Here is a 23,807-nt window from a genome sequence, read left to right on the forward strand (position 1 = left end):
CAACTTTACTTTTGTGAAAATTTGTCTTGGGATCTTTGGAGACCACAACTTGTCCAAACTATGGTTTCAAACCTGCTTAGGAAAAAAAGCACTTCTGGCTGCACATGGTTTCATGACGCTGTTTTAGAGTGGGAAATTTGCTCAATACTAACTCTGTGGAAAGCTCTCACCTACTGAATTTTTCTTCCAGCCTCTGGCTTGTTCCTTGGCTGTGTGCTATTTACATATTGAGTAGGCATGACCTCCTTACCTGCTTAGAGATAAGATTGCCACACAGGGTGGTGTGACTGCAGGCTCATATAAATCTTCTGTAATTGATAATGTATAAGGTATTTTTCTGCAGTTTGCTAAGAAAAAAGAGAAAAATATCCAATGATTTAAACATTATAAAAGCAGTTAAGATCTTCTCATTAAAAGGTGAAAATGGCATATAAGTAATTCTTATTAATCATATCACACTTGTTCTGTGTTGTATATCAGTTTCTTAATGATTTGCTTGGATATTAGGTGAAATAATTCTTGTGAGAGCATACCTTCAGGTATTAGTATCATTGTGTGCTGTCTATGAGCTTGTTGCCCAATTTTATTTTTGTTTCATTTCAGTTTGTTCAATAGCCGTAGCAGATTCTGCTGCCTTAATTTTATCTATTTTTCCTAGGAGACAAAGTATAAGGTGGTTCTCTCCACACTCTTAGATTGTTCATGCCATGTTTTGTGAATCGCCAATCTTTCTAAGTATCATACATTTTGCTCTTCGTGAAGGAAGGTTATTTCAAGTGTCCGCTCAGACTGACAGGACAGCATGTCATTTTCTGGTGTAAATTAATAATAATCTGAGTTTTATAATGCTGAAAGTTAGGAGATAGAAAGGTCTCATGCTTTACAAACATTTCTAGTAGCTTTTTGATTTATTTCGGGAGTGCTGCATTTTTGCAGCTTTGAAGATTTTGAGCTATTATGCCATTTGAACTGAGAATATTTATTAGAAATAATTAGTAGAAGTTGAGGCATATTATTTCACTTGGAAAGCCAACCCATTCCTGTTTTCCTCAGTGTAACCTTTGTTGTTGGAATGAAGTGACTCATAAAGAAATATATTTTTAATAATGTTTTAATAAAGTATTTAAACCCAGATTTTCAATGAATTGTGTACACATTTTGGTGCATATTTGAGCTGGTGTGGGAAGCTCTGATTAGTGCCCACAATTTCAGCTTATATGGCATGCACAAAAAATGCACATATACCTGTTTGAAAATGTGTTCTCTAATCTGTTAAACCTGTTGAGATGGTATTTGCATAGTGCACAGTGCCAAACTCATTAGTGCTAAACAAATAAACAATAATAGTTTATTGTACACTGCTTCTTCAGTACCATTGTGCAATAAATGAATATCCAATTAAGGAATACAATTGTTAAATACATTGAGGTAGTTCGATATCAGATTTGAATGAAATTATCTAATGAAAATAATGAACAGGAGTTATGACAAAAGATCTTATTTAAAATCAGTGATGTGTATTTGTTAAAACACTTTGCCTAAAATACACTGTTAATAGAAATTAGTTTTATTCAGCTTTAAAGACTTTCTTAACGCTTAGAGCTTGATCATGTGGCTTGTTTTTGACCTCAACTTCCATTGACTTCACTGAGAATTAAAGATGCTTGGCACCTTGGAGAAGAGATGCAGTATATTGCAAGATCAGGTACTTAACTATTTATGGAGTTTTTCATATGCTTACTTTTTTTGCTTAGTAATCGTAACTGTTTTTATGCTGCTGTCTTTTGTTTCACCTACTTGAACATAGACAGTTGCAGAAAAATTCTGACAAATCAGCAGCAAACCTAGGTGATAAAATTTGATGAAGCATTAGTCTCTCGTCTTTCCTCCAACTAAGGTGAGCAGATGTCCTGATTTTATAAGGACAGTCCTGATATTTGGGGCTTTGTCTTATATAGGCACCTTCCCCCACCAACTGTCCCAGTTTTTCACACTTGCTATCTGGTTGCCCTACCTCCAACCCAATCATTGCTGTTTGTTAGGTCTCAAGTATTGGACAGACTTACCTGTGAGGCATATTTTGTATGAAAACAATAGAAGAAACTTATAACTACAAATAACAGGCCAGGTTCAATGATTTGCACCAGCTGAGAATCTGGCCCATAATTCTTGATTTATCTGTGAGCAGGGAAGTGCTTAGAAAACTGTCAGATTTCAGGGTCTTAATGCACAGCTTTCCCACTTACGTATTTAAAGGGTAGTTATAATACTACATAATAAACTGAAGTAACTAGTTGTCACTTATGTGTTTGAAGTATTCCTTCCTCCCCTGGCCTTGCGCACATTACTTTGAAGATCGTTTGTCTTTCTGAAAGTATATCCAACATTGTTCTTTCAGGTCATTTATTGGTAGGGCATCCTCAATTTTTCCATGTTAGGAAAGTCCTAATAAGGCACAAAAGAAACAAACAACTCTGCTTTGCTCAGTGTAGCACAGTATAGAACAAAGGGTAGATTGAATTTTCATTGTTTCTGGCCCCAAATATGAGAATAATGCCGACCAGTTAAGCAGTAGGAAACTTATGGCATGATGGTTTGTATTCTTGTAGGATGTGTACAAAAAGTTATGAATCCACACTAGAATTATATTCTTAAAATGTGTTTGGCAAGCAATGCATAAGCACTGTCTATCTTAGCCAAAGAACGTGTATTTTATTCTCCGACCAGCCTGGTCATGAGGAAAAGACAATGAAGGCCCATTTTTACATATTGGGTAAAGAGAGATATCAAACCAACAAGTAGGGGAAGAGACAGCCTGGCGTCTCTGCACCCTCAGGAGAGAGAGGCTTAGTCTAGGTTTTACTTTTCAAAGAACATTTGCAAAGATTTACTGCTCTGTAAAGACAGGGGGGCTGAACCTCAAGTGATAAGCAATTGAATCAACCAACTGTATAAATATTACTGTTTTATAAAATGTGTGGAGTGAGGTCTTTTCTGAAAGCTAATGGCACACTGGTGATAAATATATCACTTGGAAATCTATATTTTAACACTACATACAGAAATATGGATACTTAATGATATTATGCTTTAAAGTAAGATTAAGCAAGGTGTGGCCAAAAACAATGCTCTCTGTTACAAACGCCCATCTGTTTCTCCCACTAGCAGCTGTGTAAGAGATGTAGGAACTGCAATTCTGGATCAGACTTATGGTCTATCCAGTGTATTATCCTGCATGAGCGGCCAGTACCAGACCTTCACAGGAAAATTTCTCCATAGTGAAAAATTGTGCAGTAGATGTAGTTGCCAATAATAGAAGCATTTTTCTAGGTGCAATTTTTTAAAATAGCCGAGGGATCTGGGATCAAAAACACGCAACTTTGGAGAGTTATGTGTATATTTTGGTGAGCTTTTAATTTTATTTAACTTTTAAAAGTTTGGGGATCAAATAACATACCAAGGTTTAGATGCTTATTCACATCAGTGGGGACCCAAACTAAACTCCATATTCCTCCATCCCAATATAAGCCCCTTCTTGCAACAGGCACCCTCTGTCTGCAATTGTCTTGGGGATGTGTGGACGTGAGCAGGCTAGCTGCATACCTCGGATATTCCTAATGGAGAACAGTTTTCCCTACACACCCGTTTCTGGTGTTTTTTTCCCTCTTCCCACCACTCTGGGAAATGGGGGACCATAGGGCTTCTCCCTTCATTGAATCTCATCTTAGGGAACCTCAGGTGATCTCCCTAATTTACAGTCTTTTGGTAGTGGGATGGTATTTAAAGCTTCCTGCATGTCTCCTGTCAGCCTTTTCCCCATTTCTTTCTCTTTCAGCCCTAAGGTGGGAGTCTGAGTGGGATCGAAAAGACTACATATGAAAGGACTGTGCTGTCTCACCATCATTAAGGGACCAGGCTAGCGGGTTGGCAGTGGTCCCTTTCTGACCTCTACTAGCCTCTGCTGCTCAGCATCTACCTCTTGCAGGCTCGGGGAGAGGGTATAGTTTCCTGTTGTGACCTACTGACTAGGCACCAAATTTCTTTTAGAAAATGGAGCCAGTGTGTGGCCTGGGATTTTGGCTTGGATTGAAAGTGCCCAGGAAAACATTTAAACAGATCTGTCAAGTTTTGTGCAGCTCCATGCGTGACAGGCAAATTATTTAATGAAAACAATTGCAAATAGTCACAAACTTCAACTTAAAACAACGGTGTGGCTCTAGTGCTGGTGAAGGGTGTTGGCTCTGTTTATCCAATATACATCAGCTTTGACATAGGGGCACAGGAAGTTTCCTCTTGAGGGAATGGATAGTTCAGCCTCCATGACCCATTCAGTTTTTGGGGCTCTTTGCTGAGTCTACCAATTAATGCAAACTCTGGTGATGAATTTGTGATGTAGGATCTAGAACTGAGACCCACCGAACTCATCTCCTATTGGGGCGAGCAAACATCTTTTAAATGGGAACAGCTTTTAATCTTTACTGATACAGGCTGGGTTCAGGCTAGTGACCTATAGATCCAAGGTCCTGTAGCTTTTAATAATTCCCTGAAGCATCCAGTCCCTCAATAAATGTTAGGTAAACTTTCTGGGAAAATAAGTGTAATAAATCAAGTTCCGACATTTTGGGAGCTGACACTTTGCCTCTGCTCTCTGTGTGGATACAGAGGCAAAATTTTCCCCACACTGCTCTGTCATCTTCAAACATATTCTACTATTAAAGCTGTTCTTAAAGGAACAGCTCCCATTGACCAAAATACAAACAATAATAATAGAGCAATAAAACAAATATTAACAATCATCCAGATTCATTTTAAGTACAATATTTAGCAATATAAAATCGTGTCAACAACTACAGTTATTCTAGGATACTCACTAATATAAGAAGTAGTTCGATATATTTAGCGCTTTCATTTGTAACTCAAGACAGCACTGTATTGTTGGTTATTAGGATGCAGTTCCTGGCTCTGGGAGCAGTGTGTGGCCTACTAGCTAGAGACAGCATATCCAAGTACATAATTTGACACATTTCTTCTGAATGTTAGTGAATGAGATTTGGGTCTGTAATATCAGAGACCTAGATTGTATTCCTATCTCTAGGTGATTGATAATTGCCTCTCCCCTGAAGTAGGGTGATGAAGTCTTGACTATTAAGGGCTATGAAATGTGCAGATGTATTAACAGCAGTCATTGGAACAGATTAGAATTTATGGTCTCTTGGTTGCAGTTTTGTACACATTCCCCTAGGCATCAGGGCATTTTGTAGTGGAGGGTCAGGGTCCCTGTCTCTCCTTCCTCTTCGCATACACATTTTTGAATGATAGTTCTGTCAGATGCTTGACACTAGGCAGGTCGATTTAAAAACCGGTAGGGTAGTCCAGGCCAAACTGGGACAATTAGCAAGAAGAGTAATATAATACATATTCGCAAAAAGAAAAGGAGTACTTGTGGCACCTTAGAGATTAAATAAATTGGTTAGTCTCTAAGGTGCCACAAGTACTCCTTTTCTTTTGCGAATACAGACTAACACAGCTGTTACTCTGAAACCTGTCATAATACATATTGGTTTCTTCCTTACCCTAGATATTTAGTGGTATGTTTTCCGTCCTGAGCGTGAACACATAGCTGTTCATAGAGCAAGCAGAGTGAAAATATTAAAAGTAGGTGTTTTGTGTACCATATTGTAAAAGGTTTCAGAGTAACAGCCGTGTTAGTCTGTATTCGCAAAAAGAAAAGGAATACTTATGGCACCTTAGAGACTAACCAATTTATCTGAGCATAAGCTTTCGTGAGCTACAGCTCACTTCATCGGATGCATACTGTGGAAACTGCAGAAGACATATTAGGTGCCACAAGTACTCCTTTTCTTTTTGCATATTGTAAAAGTATCTGCTAATGTTTCTGAAGGCAAGAATAATTGTTCTTAAGTACTCCCCCATTGTGGACTGTTGTATGTAATTTGTGTTCAGTTTGTAGATAAGCACCTAGCTGCCAGAGCCAAAGGAACTCTCTAAAATGTAAAGAATTATTGCATATGTAGACTATTAACAGATCACTGTAATTTCTGAGAAAATAAAATAAAAAAATGAACCTCCTGTGAACATTACAATCTCATTTCAAATTGATTGCATGCTGACTTCTTCCTAACTGTCTACCATCTTCAAACAAAGGGTTGCATAATTGCCATTCAGGACACTGCATTACTAAAGGATGAGATTTGTTCGAAGGTGTGAGAGAGATCTAGCATTAACCTTTCTATATTACTGAGTGTGGAACAACTACTAGGGGACTTGTGCCTTTAGGGGAAGTAGAGACAGTGTCCCATATAGTGTATTTTGGTAGTTTTCCATTCTGGAAATCGAATGTCTGGCATCATTGAAATTCACAGAATTATGATTTAACATTTACTTCTGGTTTTAGGGCTAATTCACTTCTTCCCTTAACGCACTGATTGTAAAGGAAATGTAAACCTTATTCATTAGGGCAAATTTCAGCCAACCTGAACTTGGCTTCTAAAACTGCAAACATATTTGGCAATGCATCCGATGAAGTGAGCTGTAGCTCATGAAAGCTTATACTCAAATAAATTTGTTAGTCTCTAAGGTGCCACAAGTCTTCCTTTTCTTTTTGCGGATACAGACTAACACAGCTGCTACTCTGAAACCTGTCATATTTGGCAATGTAGATCAGGTGGTTAAATGCTGAATTACTACATTTGCTTGTGTCAGTGCAGATTTGCGTGCCCAAATACAGTGATTGTATGCAAAATTAGACTGACTGTTGAAAAATTGGGTTCTCTTTACTTTTTGAACGCTTACCTGACAGTCTCCTGCACTGTATAAAAGTCAGCTTTTAAAATAGATAATATTTTTTGATGTAAGTGTTACATACAAGTTAAGATCCATTTGTATCTCAGATGCCATATGTTATACACAAGGTAAGATCAATTTGTCTCTAATGCTAAAGCCGTTCCTTTAAAAAAAAACCTATACTATTTATTTCTAGTTTCTATATAATAATATCTATCATGGTGGCAGTTAAGTATACAGATTTTTAAACACTAAAACAAGAAGACTACAAAACTATTTATCAAAAACTGAGTGAAATAAATATGTGAACCTGTGTACTTTCCATTTCATTTCTTTTCTCAAAGAATTTTGGTGCTGTGCAAAAAAGTGTTGATACCTCTGTGACCAGGTGAACAAATGACCAGTGACGACTAAAATTGTACAAATCCAAGCATGTGGACTTTCCATTCATGTCCACAAAGAAATACAAAATTTTCTTTTTCTCTTGAAATGTGCACACTCTTTGTCTATCTTTCTCTTCTTGGATAAAGGCATAATGGCCTTTTGTCACAAGCTGAATAAAGAAATGAAGCAAGGGATGTATAGCCCCCCCCTTTACATTTTTCTTTTAAATTTTTATTTAAAGCGGAGTCTGCCAGTCTACTGGCTGCAATAACTATTCACCCTTTGACTTATTTTAAGTTTCCTTTTCCTTGCCAGTTTGGGGTATCTGCCTTCGATCCAGTGGGTATCACATTCTGGGGATGTAATCCAGACCAGTGTGGGATGTTTCCTTCTGTAGGTGCTTCACAATGCTTTGTTGCTGTAGCTCCCAACTTGGGCTGTTCACAAATAGTCAAACAGATTGCAGGTCACACCCTGAGTGTCTGTGTATAGTTGCAGCCTGCCAGCAACACTCCATGCACGCTCTGGCTTCCACCAGCCTCGGTTACCACTTGCAGGGTGACCCCCAACCCAGTCCCAGTCCCAAATTTTCCCAACAGTGTGTATAATGTACTGTCCAGACCTCTCCTGGAGAGTTCAGATATTAGAGATCTGTTGTCTTTGTAAAGGGTCAATGTTCAACATTTTGTGTTTTAACTGGAGTTACCTGGACAGTTCACTTCAAACACAACACTGGATAAGTTTTGATTAAAGGATAAAACAAGTTTATTTAACTACAAAGAGGAGATTTCAAGTGAGTGCAAGTACAAGGTATTAAAATCTGAAATGGTTAAAAGAAAAATAAGTAGCTAAACTGTCTAGTAGCTAAAATTTAACTAGACTTGGTTCAAGGTAAAATTCTTACCACATGTTCTAAGCAACAGGGCTGACAGAATTCTAAAATCTCACCCCTCCCCCCCAACAACAACAACAAAAAAAATCAAAGGACTAGCTCGGAGTGGGTTTGCCATATGGATGCTGGTTAAGTGGGCGGGATGCCGGCCTGAGTGAAAGTGAAACCTAGTCTCTAACCCAGGGGTTCTCAGGACACACATTTTGGTGGCCGCATGCAGCCACGGTGGCTGCGTTTGGGAAATACTGCTGTAATCTGTATCCCCAGCAATGCCAGCTAGCCCAGGTTGAAAGCACCACTAAACCTGGGTAAGAGGATTTTGTGTACGGATGGGAGTGGGTTAGGGGAAACGCTTGCCAGCGTACCCTAAGACACATGCTGTCTTCAGTTGTGACCCTCAATATTGTTGGAGTGCTAGCAACAGCTACAGTAAACAGTTCAGGTTGCCAAAGTATTTCCATTTATAAATTATTTTCAGTTACTCATAACTTTACAGCATTTCATCCATGTAGCTGAAATTTTCTGTTCCTTGATTCTGCTTGAAGGTGGGTTTTTAGTTTAAGGAAAAATGGTTCCCCCTTTTAAATACAAAATAAAAAACCTTTCCATCTTTTTCAAAACAGAAATACAGCCAAACTAATTAGAAAATTGAAATCTTTTAAAAAAAAATTAGGTCTTACTAAGAAGAGACTTTTTGAGTATTTTGGTCAAAGATTGGTTAGGATTTGGCTGAGTTGTGAGGCTTTGAAAGTGCACATTGAGCATATGTTAAATTTTTAACAAAAGTGGTAACTTAACAATCATCTGCTAGTACTTGGGGGAAAAAAGCATGCTGTGCTAAGCTGACTTGCACAGCAATTTAGCTTCATAGCAAATGTGCACCTCTAGCTAGATCCCTAAAATTGTATTATGTATATTAGAAATTTAAACGTATTGTGGTATTTGAGAAAAATTGTGATCCATTAATTTGTCTGCTTTCTAATGCATACACACAAAGAGTTAACTTTGGGAAGGCCTGACTTGACTGCATAGTTTTTAATAGTATCTTAATGCAACTTTTAAAATGTCATTTGTTCCCACCATTACAACGAATGCCATAAATGTTGTTTATCCCTGACTTACAATAAACTAAGGTAATTGCTGGCCTAGATAAAGCTGCAAGGACACCAAGCTGAGTATGAGAAGTCTGAATGACCAATTTGTTTTCCATTCACTTTTATTTTTCTCACGTTCTATTACCCTGAAGAGTTTTTAAAAAGTTATACTGTAATTCTGGTCTCTAAAGGAGATTCACAAAAGCAAAAGAACTTGTATCTGAAAGCTCATCTGAAAATTGAGTCATAGATGTTACATTTAAGGCAGCTGAAGGTTTGATTATTCTACTCTTGACTGCTTTTAAATTTCCAGTTGCCATAACAACTTTGATATTTCTTTATTTTTAGCACATCAGTTGCCATAACAATAAAATACAGCTTTTTGAATGTACTCTTTTTTTCTCTTTTTTTTTGTCCTTTTTGTTTTACAGAGAAACTTTTTCTGGGGGAAAATGTTTAAATGCATAGCAAAATTTCCCCTATAATATGAACACTTTGGTTAGATTATGATTGTTGCCAAAGTAAATGTTTTCATATAATTTTAATGGGTTTTCACATGAGGTCTTTGAAGGCTGATCCTGTATTTCCATGAATTTGAAAATCAGTGGAGATACCTGTATGGAACCTTTGGTCGGGTAGAAAATTAATTAGTGCTGGAATTTTGTTTCATGTTCAGTACATTTTGTTTAATTCTTCTCGATTCAAACAAACAAAATCTTGCCTTCCCCATCATGTTTATCTGTAGTGACTGGTTATTTGTAAGGAGCAACCGATCTCTTCTGCAGAAAGAACCCTGATTTTTTTCTTTTTTTCTGTTGAAAGCCCATCTCTCTTTTCTTCTGATGTTATCATTTGCATTTTTAATTCTCTAAAGGTTGCCTCAGAGACTTGTCTTTCAATTTTTTGTTGTTGACTGAATAGACCTGACATTTAACATTCATATATATATATTTTTAACTATAGGTTATAAATAACATGCGCACAGAAAGAACACTACTTTTTGACACCATGTTGGTCCATATTAAAACCAATCCATTAATTTAATTTTGGGTTGCTAGTAGGTGTCCGAAGGAGGAAATTTTGATGGAGTTGGGGATTATCCATTTAAACAACTTAAGTCATTTAAATTTACAGTATTTCCAAAACAGCTGGCCATTTTGTTCTCATTACAAGGATGGTAGAAAATTCTGCGTTCTGTTTACACTTAAAATGTGAAGTGGAGGCATGTTGGGGAGAATAAAGGGCACTGAAATTATTCCAGCAGTGCGTGGAATTACTTGGCTTGTGTAAGGCAAATTAACTTAGGTCCTATGGTGTGGAACCTATAATGAGGCCAGTGGGGTTTACTTACAACGATGTAACAAGGAGACAGTGCTTCCATTATTCTGCTGATGCTCCTCCCCAAGCTGCCATGCCCGGAATTCCTCAGGCATTCAGTTTAATTCTCTCTATTTCATATGTCCATGTGTATGAGTGCATTGGGGTAAGGACTCCCTGTGCCTTCCCAGACATGGTGGAGGGGCCATAATATAACGCAATATGAGTAGCTGCCAAGTTTTGTTATCCTCTGTGAGACGTTTTAGACAAGTAATTTACTTATTTGTGAATAATATGCTTATAACCATAAATTCAGTTTTTAAAAAAAGTATGTGGTTTTATTTCTGATGAAAGGCATCTGGCTTGAACTCATGGTTTCCAGATTTGCAGCTCAGTGTCTGTTTTCTTAGGCTACAGGGTGTTTTGTGGGGAGACATGCTCTTCTCCAAAAATGTGATAAATTGCCAGAGATGCAGGAATGCATGAAAAAAATTGCCCTCTTAAGTGAGTGTTGTGTGAGATGCATGATACTTGGCATGTCTGAATGTGAGCTTTAGAAGTTTAGAGAACTCTCAGCTTGTCCCATTGGACACGAGTAAGCTCACCACTGAACAAAAATTAAGTGCTTAAATAAGTTCTTGGTGTTTTGTTTACCGAAATTAATCACAAAATATTCTTCAAAATTTGCAGCAAATCTTGTCTTCTCATTTGTTTCTTTAAAAGCATTATCTGATTAACCCTGACCTGAAAATTAAGGTTTGGTAAAATGTTCTACAAAACCTGAAAATAAAAATTTCAGTGAAATCCCCCAGCAGGATTTGCACCTCTACCTTGTGCCAGTATGTAAGATTTCAAAAGTGAAATATACTATATGCAAAAGGGAAACTCAGTATTCAGATTCTCTTGTCCAGCAGAGACCAATGAAATCTGTAAGCAAAGAGCATAAATACTGTAAAGTAAATTCTTACAATTCTGCTTTAATTAACTATGTTTGTGTGAGTAAAAGTGTTAAGGAAATTTATTTTTAGTAAGCAGATTTTTAACCTGATGTTCTGTGCGCCAACAAAATACTTATATTTAATTTAATTTTTTTTCCTGGAATGGTGGGAGAATCTTTGTGGGAAAAGTGGCAGTTTCCTCAAACCAAATAAAAATCTAAGACTTGTTCTCCAGCCCACACGAGATTTATAACACATACCACTTTATTTCTATAAAGGGTGAATTTTCCTCATTAAGCAATAAGGTCATACTAATGTTGAGACAAAAAAAATGTAATTTATTAAAAAGCAAATGTTAAAAAATCTATAAAAACAATCAAAAGAGTTGTAGAGTGTTACAGTTGAGCTTTATGCATTTTAACTTAATGTTCCATTTTGATTCTTGGGAGAAAATTAGAAGCACTTTGCTTGAAGGGTCATCTGGTGAGGTACACCTAGGCTCATTCCACGGCTCCCTCTCCACTGAGAACCACCACTGAAATCTCCTCGGAGATCTGTTGTCCTTCCCTAAATCTCCCCTTAGCTTCTTTTCAACAGTAAACTACTGTTGGTCCGTCCCCAAGACCCTGGTCATACCCAGCTTATTGGTGCTCCAGGTAGCTCATTCCTGTGCTTGGGAACAGGTACCTCTTGTATATCCCACCAGGCCTGTCTCACCTTTACTTTTGGGAGGCAAAGCAGGCACAGGTAACCAGCTGACCTTGTGGCACACTTCAGCTTGATAGTTTGAACATCTTTATGCCCCATCTTCTCTAAAATTCCATCTTCTTCAGTTGGCCTGTGTGTGTGTGTGTGTGTGTGGGGTGGGGGGCTCTGAGCACTGAGTGTGTTGGAGGAGCTGCAGAACTGGTAGGGGAATCTGGGCATTTTGTGGGAGGGAGTCTGGTGGTCAGGGCTGTGAGGGGAAGTGTTGGACCAGCGTAGGGAAGAATGGGATAATAAAAGAGGGGGTCAGGTCAGAGGGGAGTGTTTGGGGCTTCAGCTCTGTTCCTCCAAAATCTCCATTGCAGTCAGTCAGTGATAGGTAACTTATATGGTTCCCCTCACCATAGTATCTGAGTTCCTTACCATCTTTAATGTATCCATCCTCATTACAGATGGGGGAACTGAGGCACAGAGACTGTGACTTGTCCAAAGTCACCCAGCATGTCTGTCATGGAGCGTGGAATTGAATCCAAGTCTCCCAGGTCCTAACCGCTGGACCATCTTTCCCCTCATGCCCCCCATGTCTAGCCCCGCCCCCTTCAAAAATGCCCCCACAGACTCCATACTAGTCACTGAACTGTTCCTGACCTCTCTCCCAGATTCTTAGTTTTCCTGTCCTGTGCTGATATCTGCCTCTTCATGGGGGCAGGGAGGAATGGTTGGGAAAGGGGAACCAGTCAGAGGGAATGGAGATGATGCAGAGACACTGAAGGGACCAACGTGCAGCCAGTGCATTCTGTGGTTGGGGTAATCATTGCCAAGGAGCCAGGGGCAGTGGAGCAGAGAACTGTGCTGTGGTAAATAGGGGTGCTGATAATTTTTTTAAAAGAACTAAGGAAATTAAATGCACCAAAACTTCATTAATGGAGAGTTAAGGTTGTGCAGTGGTATCTAGTGGCCTTTTAGAATGTAGACAATGCAGAAATGTAAACTTTGAAAACCAGGACATAGAAAGTTAAGGTACACACCACTTGTACATGATGGGTAAGTGGGGGCTGGCTTGTGGAGGCGGGGACTAGGTGGGCCAGGGGTATGAGGCCTGGCTGGAGTAGGGATGGGGTGGCCCAGCTGGAGGATGCATAGTGGGGTTGCATGATGAGGACATGGGGCCTAATTCTATGTGGAACTCTGTCTATATAACCAAGCAGGTATGCGACCTTCTAGTAAGCCACTGCCTGTGATGTGTACACAGCAGCAGAAGGCACCAGACAGCAAGGAGCAACTTTTTACACCAGAAATTTGGCAGTGAGGTTATATGTTGCAGGCAACGGCTGAGGATAGAGACCTCTGACTTCTCTCATGTGCTTCACGTTACTGTAACCAGCAAGGGAAAACCCTCAAGATTACCATATCTTTGATTTCATTCCCTGTGCTGTCAGCAACTCCCCGCTACAAACACTTCAAACCATGACCATTATCCCCATTCCACTTCAGCAAAGTGTACAAGAGGGGTCAGGACCAGGTAGGAATCACATAGTAGCTGTGCACATTAGCACCTCAGCTGCAAACCTACATGACAATTAAAACTGCTCAAATTACAACTGACTCCTACAAAAAACCTCTGTTAAAAACCTTTGTTAATGCTGTGTTAAGGTTGCCTGATGGTATCTTATGCCCTTCCACAACGTGGAATTCAGCAAAACTCAAATCTCTGAAAACCAAGAAATACAAAGTTAAAATACACAGGAACCCATCTGTAACTCACCCCTTTTTGAGTGATGTATCATTATACCCATACCAACATACTTGCAGTCAACCTTTGCAGGTATTGTAGAACACTCAAGGAATAGGGCCCAGGACCACTGTAGGACAGAGTCTAATTTTTTTTGCTAAGTCAAAACTTGTATTTTGGGTGAGATGCACTGAACTGAAGCTACCTGGACCTACTGTACACTCACACAATGAGCCTATGTCACAGATACAATCCTACACCTACTACATTTTACAAGCCCTTCACCTTTACACTTTATCAACCCCTTCATCTAACACCACACTTTTACTTATAACATCCACACACCACTCTCCTATTCCACCTTGTTGATGATGAGCCCCAGGGAAAGAAGGCTCCTGGGCACCGCTGCTAACGCTCACTACACATCTTGCTGCTGAAATGAGTCAAACTGCATTCCTTAGGGAGTACATACACCTGTTTCCTTTCATCACACACATAGGTTAAGGGGCGGAAGAAGTGCTCAGGGACCCCAGATTGCCTCATACCACAATTATGGCTCTTCCAAGTTTCTCCAGCTAATTCCTCCTCCATTCAATACAGCTACACCTAACAGTGAATGGAGCAGCAGTGCATCCAAAAAGTTCCCACTAATTACTGACAGTTCCAGGATGCACAGTGGAATTTGGGTTGATGTGTACTTTATTTCTGTATTTCCTGGTTTTTAGATGTGAGTTTTGCTGGAAGGGCACAAGATGTCACTGGGGAATCTTAGCTCTACATTTAACCAAGTTTTTTGTCAGTGAATCTTGTAAAATTTCTTATAAATACTTGCAGTCATCATAATTCTTTGCATGTCTGGGAAGGCTGCTTCAATGTTGCCAACTTGTGTGTGATTTTTATTATGAGTCTTGTGATATTTGGTGTTTTCTTAAAGCTCAGTTCCTGGAGTTGTGTGATTTGTGACACACTCACCCTTCATTTTTAAAAAAGTAAGTTTTTACCCCTCATGGCTGCAGGAAAAAAACTTAAACGTGTGAACCCTAACAGCTCAAAAATGGAAGGCATACAAAGAACCTCAAATTCATTATTTACAATCTCATGAGTTTTCAGTCCATATTATGATTTTTAGACTCTGACTCATGCTTTTTGAACACTTGTGTTTGGCTATTGTCATAAATGTAAAGGGAAGGGTAAACACCTTTAAAATCCCTCTTGGCCAGAGGAAAAACCCTTTCACCTGTAAAGGGTTAAGAAACTAGGATAACCTTGCTGGCACCTGACCAAAATGACTAATGAGGAGACAAGATACTTTCAAAGCGGAGGGGTGCGGAAACAAAGGGTCTCTCTGTCTGTGTGATGCTTTTGCTGGGAACAGAAAAGGAATGGAGTCTTAGAATTTAGTAAGTAATCTAGCTAGATATGTGTTAGATTCTGTTTTGTTTAAATGGCTGATAAAACAAGCTGTGCTGAATGGAATGTATATTCCTGTTTTTGTGTCTTTTTGTAACTAAAGGTTTTGCGTAGAGGGATTCTCTATGTTTTGAATCAGATTACCATGTAAGCTATTTACCATCCTGATTTTACAGAGGTGATTCTTTTACTTTTTTTCTTCAATTAAAATTCTTCTTTTAAGAACCTGATTGCTTTTTCCTTGTTCTTAAGGTCCAAGGGTTTGGGTCTGTGTTCACTTATGCAAATTGGTGAGGATTTTTATCAAGCCTTCCCCAGGAAAGGGGGTGTAGGGTTTGGGAGGATTTTGGGGGGAAAGACGTTTCCAAGCGGGCTCTTTCCCGGTTATATATTTATTGCTGCCACCACCAAGCATCTAACAAAGTCCAAGGGCAAAAGGTAAAATAGTTTGTACTTGGGGGAAGTTTTAACCTAAGCTGGTAAAAATAAGCTTAGGGGGTTTTCATGCAGGTCCCCACATCTGTACCCTAGAGTTCAGAGTGGGGAAGGAACCTTGACAGCTATACTACGTGATCGTTGGTTGCTGTGTCTAGCTCATTTGGTTAAAATGAGATGCTAATAACACCAAGGTTGTGGGTTTGATACCTGTGTTGGCCACTTACTAGCTGCCTTTGTGCTGTGGCTTTGTACTTAGGGTTGTGGTGGATTCTCAATCACTTGAATTTTTTAAATCAAAAGTGAATATCATTTAAAAAGATGTACCCCAGAACATCAATTGCAAAACACAAAGAAGCAAGACATTTGGGTAGGTTGTCAATCAAAACATATAATAACCTTGAGCTGGTTAGGTCAGCAAGTCTCACAAAACATTATAACTGTCCAAACAGAAGATGTGTAGTGGCAAGCCTTGAGTAACTGCACTCATCCAGCACTCTGCACATGGTTCTTCCCCCTCCCCCCTCCCCTGCAAAGAAACAGGCACAGGAACACTGAGTTCAGGGAGTAGGAACCAGGAACTGAGCCAGGAACTGGGAGGTGTCACACACACCCACACACCAGTCGTCATAATTTCCTTCCCTTCTCCCCCAGAAGTTTGGTGGTACCTGATGGAGGCATCAGGTGATCCTGGGGCCACAGGTTATACCTCTGATTCAGTTCTGGGGATGAATGCTGTTGCAGTGGTGCAACTTCCCCAGTTGGTCACATGACAGCACGTTCAGAAAGAACGTCCTCTTCCCTATCTGTTCAGCTTTCAGGCAGTATAACTTGTCTGTTAACAATGCATTCTTCCTGTGGTAAATGCACTCACCAACGTTCCATACCCTGCAGCCCACAAAATCATACCACAAATATTGAAAATGCTTCCAGCCCTTGCCTAATTTACACTCCTTGTCCAGGATTGAAGACTTGAGGTATGTCTACACAGTAATTACACACTTGTGGCTGGCCTGTGTCAGCTGGTTTGGGCTATGGAGCTGTAAAATTGCAGTGTACACATTCAGACTCAAGTTGGAGCCTGGGCTTTGTGACCCTCCCTACTTGCCAGTCCCAGAGCATGGGCTCCAGCCTGAGCCTGAACTTTTACGTTATAATTGTACAGCCCCACAGCCCAAGCCCCGCAAGTCTGAGTCAGCTGATACAAGCCAGCTGCAGATGTCTAATTGTTGTGTAGACCTACCCATGGAGTCTTACATGGGAGTGCTTGTTGAAACTCATATATTTCCTCATCACATCAGTTGGTTTCTAGGACGGCGATTGCTGGGATGAACCTTTTCTGTCAACATAGACAACTTGGTTCTCATAGGTTGGCTGAAGAGCTGATAAAACAGGATTTCAGCAGTATTTTCATGAGGTGTCCTCTGAATATCTTTTAAAGCATGACTTCATGCAATAAGGGGAAGGGTGTATCTCAGTGTTGCACCAGTATGCAAACTATATGTTTGTTCAGAGTTCCATGCAGTCTCTCTGCTATTCCATTTCCTTGGGGATGGTACGTAGTAGATTTTTATTGTTCTGTACCACTACTCATCAGAAAACCTTCAAATTCTCTGGATAAAAAAGATATCCCATTATCTAAAACAAGGCACTCTAGAAGGCCAAAAATAACAAATTCAGTGGTTAAGCAAGAAATGAACTCCTTTGAGGTGCCTTGTGAAATTATGAATGCGGAAAGATAACATGAGTAATAGTCTATAACAATTAACAGTGTGTAGCCATGCAGTGCAGTTGAGAGGCCAGAGATATCTACTGCAGTTCTCTGCTATGGTCTGTCTATGACTACCAGTTTCAAAGGATCCAGAGGAACAGTAGTTGTACGCATTGTGTGGGCTGAGCATGCCTTCTCCTGATGCTCAGTGTCTGAGTGTAGCCCTGGCCACCAAGCATAACTATGCAGAAGTTCCTTTGTAACTCCTAAATGTTACACATCCAGGACTGCATATTGCAACACTGCTGGGATGACCACACAGGCTCTTCTTCATAAGATGAAGTGAGCTGTAGCTCACGAAAGCTCATGCTCAAATAAATTGGTTAGTCTCTAAGGTGCCACAAGTACTCCTTTTCTTTTTGCGAATACAGACTAACACGGCTGTTCCTCTGAAACATGTCTTCACTGTGATCTTGGAACGAATTTTGTAGAGTGTACACAACATTTTCTTAAGGAGTGGATCCATCCAAACCACTTCTACAGCACATATCACCTTTCAAGCTCAATATCTTGAAGAGTCGCATCAGCAGTCCACCACATATGTTTCAGTAAAAAGCATAGTGTACTCTGCTGTTTCTGCCTATGCGGGTGCCAACTCAGAAGACTTTCTCAAAAGGTCATTGGCAAATAAATTGTCTTCCTTTGGTATGTACCAAATCGAAGTCATACTGCTACAACTGAATAATACACCACTGCAACTTCACAGTCAGCAGGTCAATGGTGTTATGATAAAGGCCAAAACAGGCAAATAATTGGTTTCTAAAGTGAAATGTCTTTCCACTAAGTAGACCTTGAAGCATACAATAGCAAGAACTCTAGTTCAATCTGGAAATGCTTTGCTTCCATCAGGGTGAGAGCATGACCACCTATGTATTGAGGTCGGCCACTGAACGAATGTCAACTGCTATGACCAGACTACACTGGTAGTCAGGGTAATGGTAGTGAAGCTCCAGTTTGCAGCATTGGCTACGCTCAATTGGCTGACAGATACTACACTAGAAACTCTACAGCATCTTTTGCAAAACTGCACGTGGCTGCATTTAACTTTGTCAGCTTGTTGCAGTTGGGCTAGCACCTGGTCCAGAATAGTATTATGCTCAGGAATGGTTTTAGCGAAGAGGAGAATATCATCCAAATAGCAATATGTTCCCTGGATATCATGAAAGAACTGAGAGACCACTCTCTGAAATATCCCAGGAGCAGAGACTAAGCCAAAAGGGAACCATTGATAGCTGTACTTCTGAGATAGCATGCTGAAAGTCAATAACTGCAAGCCACAGATCTTTGCCAATAACCGGATTGGTAATCCAACGCAGAGAAAATCTGGGATCCACATACCCATACTTTGCCTCTTCAAAGTTTGACAATTAAAACTCCCCACATCTCATATATTTGAGAGCCTAAAATTTGTGCAGTTGAATATCGTCATTTTTCTCGTATACGCTCACAGAGCGTGAGCTCCAATCCGTAAGCCCTTCCCCCTCCCAAATGTTACCATTATCTTTCATGTGCTGCAGTTCTGCTTGGTGCTTGTCTACAAGTGCGAAAAGTATATGACGTGCAGGTGGTGAAAAGGGTATTTAGCAGGGTGCTAAGTACTTTGGGAGCTTTTAATTGCTAGTCATTTGTTGAGTAATGTATTTAGCAGTCCAAACTTTTATTTGGCACTTACTTGACAGTACTGTATAGTGTATTTAATAGCTAATTTATTTCAGATGACCAGGGTTGTGAGTTCAGTCCTTGAGGGGGCCATTTAGGGATCTGGGGCAAAAATTGGGGATTGGTCCTGATTTGAGCAGGGGGTTGGACTAGATTACCTCCTGAGGTCCCTTCCAACCCTGATATTCTATGATAATCTGTGACTGCAGTGTAATTTCCATGCGCAGGGGCTATGTATTAACATTAAGCTAACTGTACAGTGGATGGGTATGATGTGATATTTGGAATGCAAAAATGGCAGTTTTAAAAAAAATGCATGGTTTTTAGACCTTAAATATACTTTCACAAGCCATTAAATACACATTAGTCACATAACCAGAAGGAGAGGTTAAAGGAAAAGACAATGCAAATAACAGTGCCCTTGATCATGGTGCCTGGGCAGGGGTAGTTAATGCTGCTTTGTATATTTTTACAATTTATTATTTTTGCCTGCCTCTTACCGTTAGTAGTAAGACCGGCCTGTTAGTTTTAATGGCAGTGTCTGTAGCCACATGATCATGGCTGAGGGCCTATACATGATTGTTACTGTTTTCCCCTTCCTAGAGCAATGCCTTGAGATAGGTACCCAACTAAAGTGAGTCCTGGTCGGTTGTCTCCTTCATGCTAGGTCACCTATTTTTTTGTTCTCTTTCCACTCAATAGATGCTCAAACAATGTGTGATTATCGAGCTTGATGCTGTAGTGCTACTTTTGCTGCGAGATATTACAACCACTTACTAAGTGATGCAAGAGAGCAGTATCCTTTACACTTCTCCACAGCACCCTCCTCATGTAAATCCTCCTCCAGCCAGTTTTCCACAGGGCTTTTAATTTTCATTGACTAGAGGAGTGAAAATATTCCATGTATGTCCACAATTTGGTAGTCAGATGAATGTACAGCTCTGAATTGAGTTTGTAGTTTCAAAAGTGTAGCCACTTAATCCTTGAGGTTCCAAACATTTTTTTAAAGGAAAGCTGCAGTGATCAGTTCTAAGAACTTAGCTTAATGTATACAAATATTGGATGGAGTATATATATATATGGATGGAGTCTCTATTTTGGAATATATGGATGGAGTCTCTATTTTGGTCATTAATACCAAGTTTTTAATCATTATGAAAGGTGGTTGCGTAATACACAGGGACATAAAAGGACCAGACAGAGAACTTTAACATATTCATGGCCAGTTTCCTTCGCTGATCCAATTCTGCAAAACTTTTTCCTTTTGTTTTCTCGTCAGTTCCCAAGTTCTCAAGAGCTGCCCAGGCACAGATACGAGAATCCAGCAATTGGTTAGCTCTGTCTGCCTCAGTGATTCAGTCTCATGTCTTTCCCTGGGTGACCAATTCTGCATAGTTCCTTGCAGGTCTGATTACTTCCACCATGGTAACAGCCATGGTGGACATAACTTTCTTAATGACGACAACTTTTTTTAGTGCCAGCAGGTGGAGTAAATACAGGATGGAAAGCAGTGGGAAGGGAAGTATTTGACATGGAGAAGAGAATTCCTGCTAGCAGCTGACAGGTGAGGTGACTTGGGTGCAACCTGGAAGAAGGGAAGAGACTAGGGGCTGAATTTGAGACTACGAGGCGGAAGGTGGACAAACCATTTGTATTTACCTTAAATATAGAGGTGGAGGAAAACTAAGGAGTCAGCAGGGCTTCTTTTGCAGCTGAGAACAGGAAAGATTGCAGGGAAGAGGCAGAATTGAGGAGAGCAGAAGGGAAAGATGTTAAGGGATTGGGGAACAGCAACAATGGACAGGATGGAGAACAGTGAGCTTGGAAATGTGAAATAAAAACATGAAAATAAATGTACAGGAAAAAATATTTAGAGCTGAAACTGAAATAAATAGATCCCTGGGATGAAAAGGGAACCAAGGTAAACCAACGCAGGGGAGGAAAAAATCTAGAATAGAAAATAAAGAAAAGGCTGCAATTCGATAGAAATGAAGTAAACTATAAAGAAATTAACTATTAAAAAAAAAAAGGAATATTTTTTCCTCTTTGGCCTGAGCAAGTATCCACTATTCTGGGCCTTGCACAGTTGTTTCCATTAGGAGGAGAAATTGATGATGTGAGTCAGATATTTCTTTGGTGCAATCCTGTTTATTTACAGTGAATGTACACACACTCCTATTTCCCAGGGCTCAGTAAGAAGAAACAACAGCAGGGAGTTTCGTTGATCACAATTTCCAAATCTACTTCTCCAGTGATTTTTGTGTCCAAGAAGCTGTGTGTGGGGAAACCCCTGTTAATCTCCCTGAAATGGTTTTGCTCAGACCTTGTCATGTGGTCTCTTGCTGTGGGTGGTAGCTTCTGTTGTTTCCAGCTGTTTCACTATATAAGGGGCATTTAATTGTTCCGTCAATTAGAGCGTGAAAGAAGGGTATTTAGCACACTCCATAATTTGAACCAGGTCTGCAATTTTCTGTAGATTAAACAACTGCTTGATGGTAGCCATTAATACCTTCCAGCATACCACTGTATATAAAGGGGAAGTAATGAAACAGAACAAAAAATGAGGACAAATTTTGTTTAAAAAAATAATTTTGAGCTATTTTGTCTCCTAATGATCTACATGTGGAGGCCTTTGTTGTGTGTGGCTTTCCTCCTGCCCATGCGGAAATGGGGCAGTGCTGTCTCCAAGGCATAACATCAGTTTCTCCATACCCTGCAAACTCCATGGATTTTGTCAGGATTGGCTAGTTTCTGCTTAATTTGCACCCCCATCCCTCAACAAAAGACAATATAAATTAATGTAGACAGTTTGTAACTTGCACTATTTCCCTTTCAGCTGTTTGAGAAAATCCATAATGAGTTGGGCTCTTGGAGCAGCTGAGGTCTGGGGAGTTGGGCTCTTGGAGCAGCTGAGGTCTGGGGAGCCACTGGCAGCTTGCCACTTGGCTTCTTGTCTGACTTCACTTCCTGAATGGAAGAACTCAAACTCCCCTACTTTTGTATAGTAATTCTCACACAAGGAAGAAGGGGCACTTTTAATTAATCTAGTTACTTTATCACTTTTGTTATAATTCATGAAACGGTATCATTTTACACTGAAAAAGATTCAACATATATTGACATTGTTTCCACACTGTTACACACTGGCTAGTTAGTATCCTCCTGGACTCCTTTTACAACTTCCAAAATATGAGGGCAGGGTTGCTGCTTACAAATATTTGTAGGACTCTTTCTGACCCCAGTAAAAAGACCTGATGATTCAAAAATATGCTGGACCAGATCTAGTGAGTGAGTTGGTTCTCAGTTGTCAACTTCTATTTAGTGATGCATCTCTGCAGGAAGCCTAGTTTGATTATGTACATTAGGGCTTGGAAGTATGAGCTTCGACATTCAAAATTATTATGTGGATCCATCCAAGACTGAGGTGCAAGCTGGATGAGGTAATATTTTTTATTGGACCAACTTCTGTTGGTGAGAGAGACACGCTTTCAAGCTACACAGAACTCTTCAGGTCTGGGAAATGTACTCAGAATGTCACAGGTAAATACAAAGTGAATACACCAGGTTGAGGTGTCAGCAGAGGAGATTTTGGAACAAACTGATCAATTAAACAGTAATAAGTCATCAGGACCAGATGGTATTTGCCCAAGAGTTCTGAAATAAACTATCACTTAAATCAACCTCTGTACCAGACAACTGGAGGATAGCTTGTGTAATGCTGATTTGAAAAAAGGAAAAAAAAAGACTCCAGAGGCGATCTTGGCAATTACAGGCTTTTAAGCCTAAGTTCAGTACCAGGCAAATTAGTTGAAACTGTAGTAAAAAAAGAAAATTATCTCTCTCACAGATAAATATAATATGTTGGGGAGAGAAAAGTCAACATGGCTTTTGCAAAGGGAAATCATGCCTCGCCAATCAATTAGAATTCATTGAGGGTGTCAACAAGCATGTAGAAAAGGATGATCGAGTGCATATAGTGTACTTGGACTTTCAGAAAGCCTTTGACAGAGTCCCTGACCAAAGGCTCTTAAGCAAACTAAGCAATTATGGGATAAGAGGGAAGGTCCTCTCATGAATTAAAAGACAGAAAACAAAGGATAAGAATAAATTATCAGTTTCACTATGGAGAGAAGTAAAGAGTGGTGCCCCCAAGGATCTGTACTAGGACCAGTACTGTTCAACATATTCATAAATGATCTGAAAAAAGGGGTGAATGCTGAGGTGTCAAAGTTGGCAGACTATACAAAATTACTCAGATAGTTAAATCCAAAGCTGACTGTGAAGAGTTATAAGGGATCTCACTAAACTGGGTGAGTGGGTGACGGAATAGTAGATGAAATTCAGTGTTAAGTGTAAAGTAATGCACATTGAAAAATAATCCAACTATACATACGATATGGAAAAGAGACGACTAAGGAGGGTGGGGGAGGATATGAGAGAGGTCTATAAAATCATGAGTGGTGTGGAGAAAATGAATAGGTAAGTGTTATTTACCCCGCCTTTTAACACAGGAACTAGGGGTCACCCAATGAAATTAATAGGCAGCAGGTTGAAAACAAACAAGAAAACATACTTCTTCACAGAACTCACAGTCAACCTGTGGAACTTGTTGCCAGGCGATGTTGTGAGGGCCAAAAGTATAACTGGGTTAATAAAACAATTAGAT

General features: G+C 39.7%; 1 protein-coding gene across 8 annotated transcripts in view; it reads left to right on the forward strand.

Moving 5' to 3' along the window:
* Window positions 1–23,807, forward strand: part of RABGAP1L (RAB GTPase activating protein 1 like) — a 530,390-nt gene that overhangs the window by 173,494 nt on the left and 333,089 nt on the right. The window lies entirely within an intron of this gene.

The sequence above is a fragment of the Lepidochelys kempii genome, chromosome 8 (assembly GCF_965140285.1).
Source record: "Lepidochelys kempii isolate rLepKem1 chromosome 8, rLepKem1.hap1, whole genome shotgun sequence".
Taxonomy (NCBI): domain Eukaryota; kingdom Metazoa; phylum Chordata; order Testudines; family Cheloniidae; genus Lepidochelys; species Lepidochelys kempii.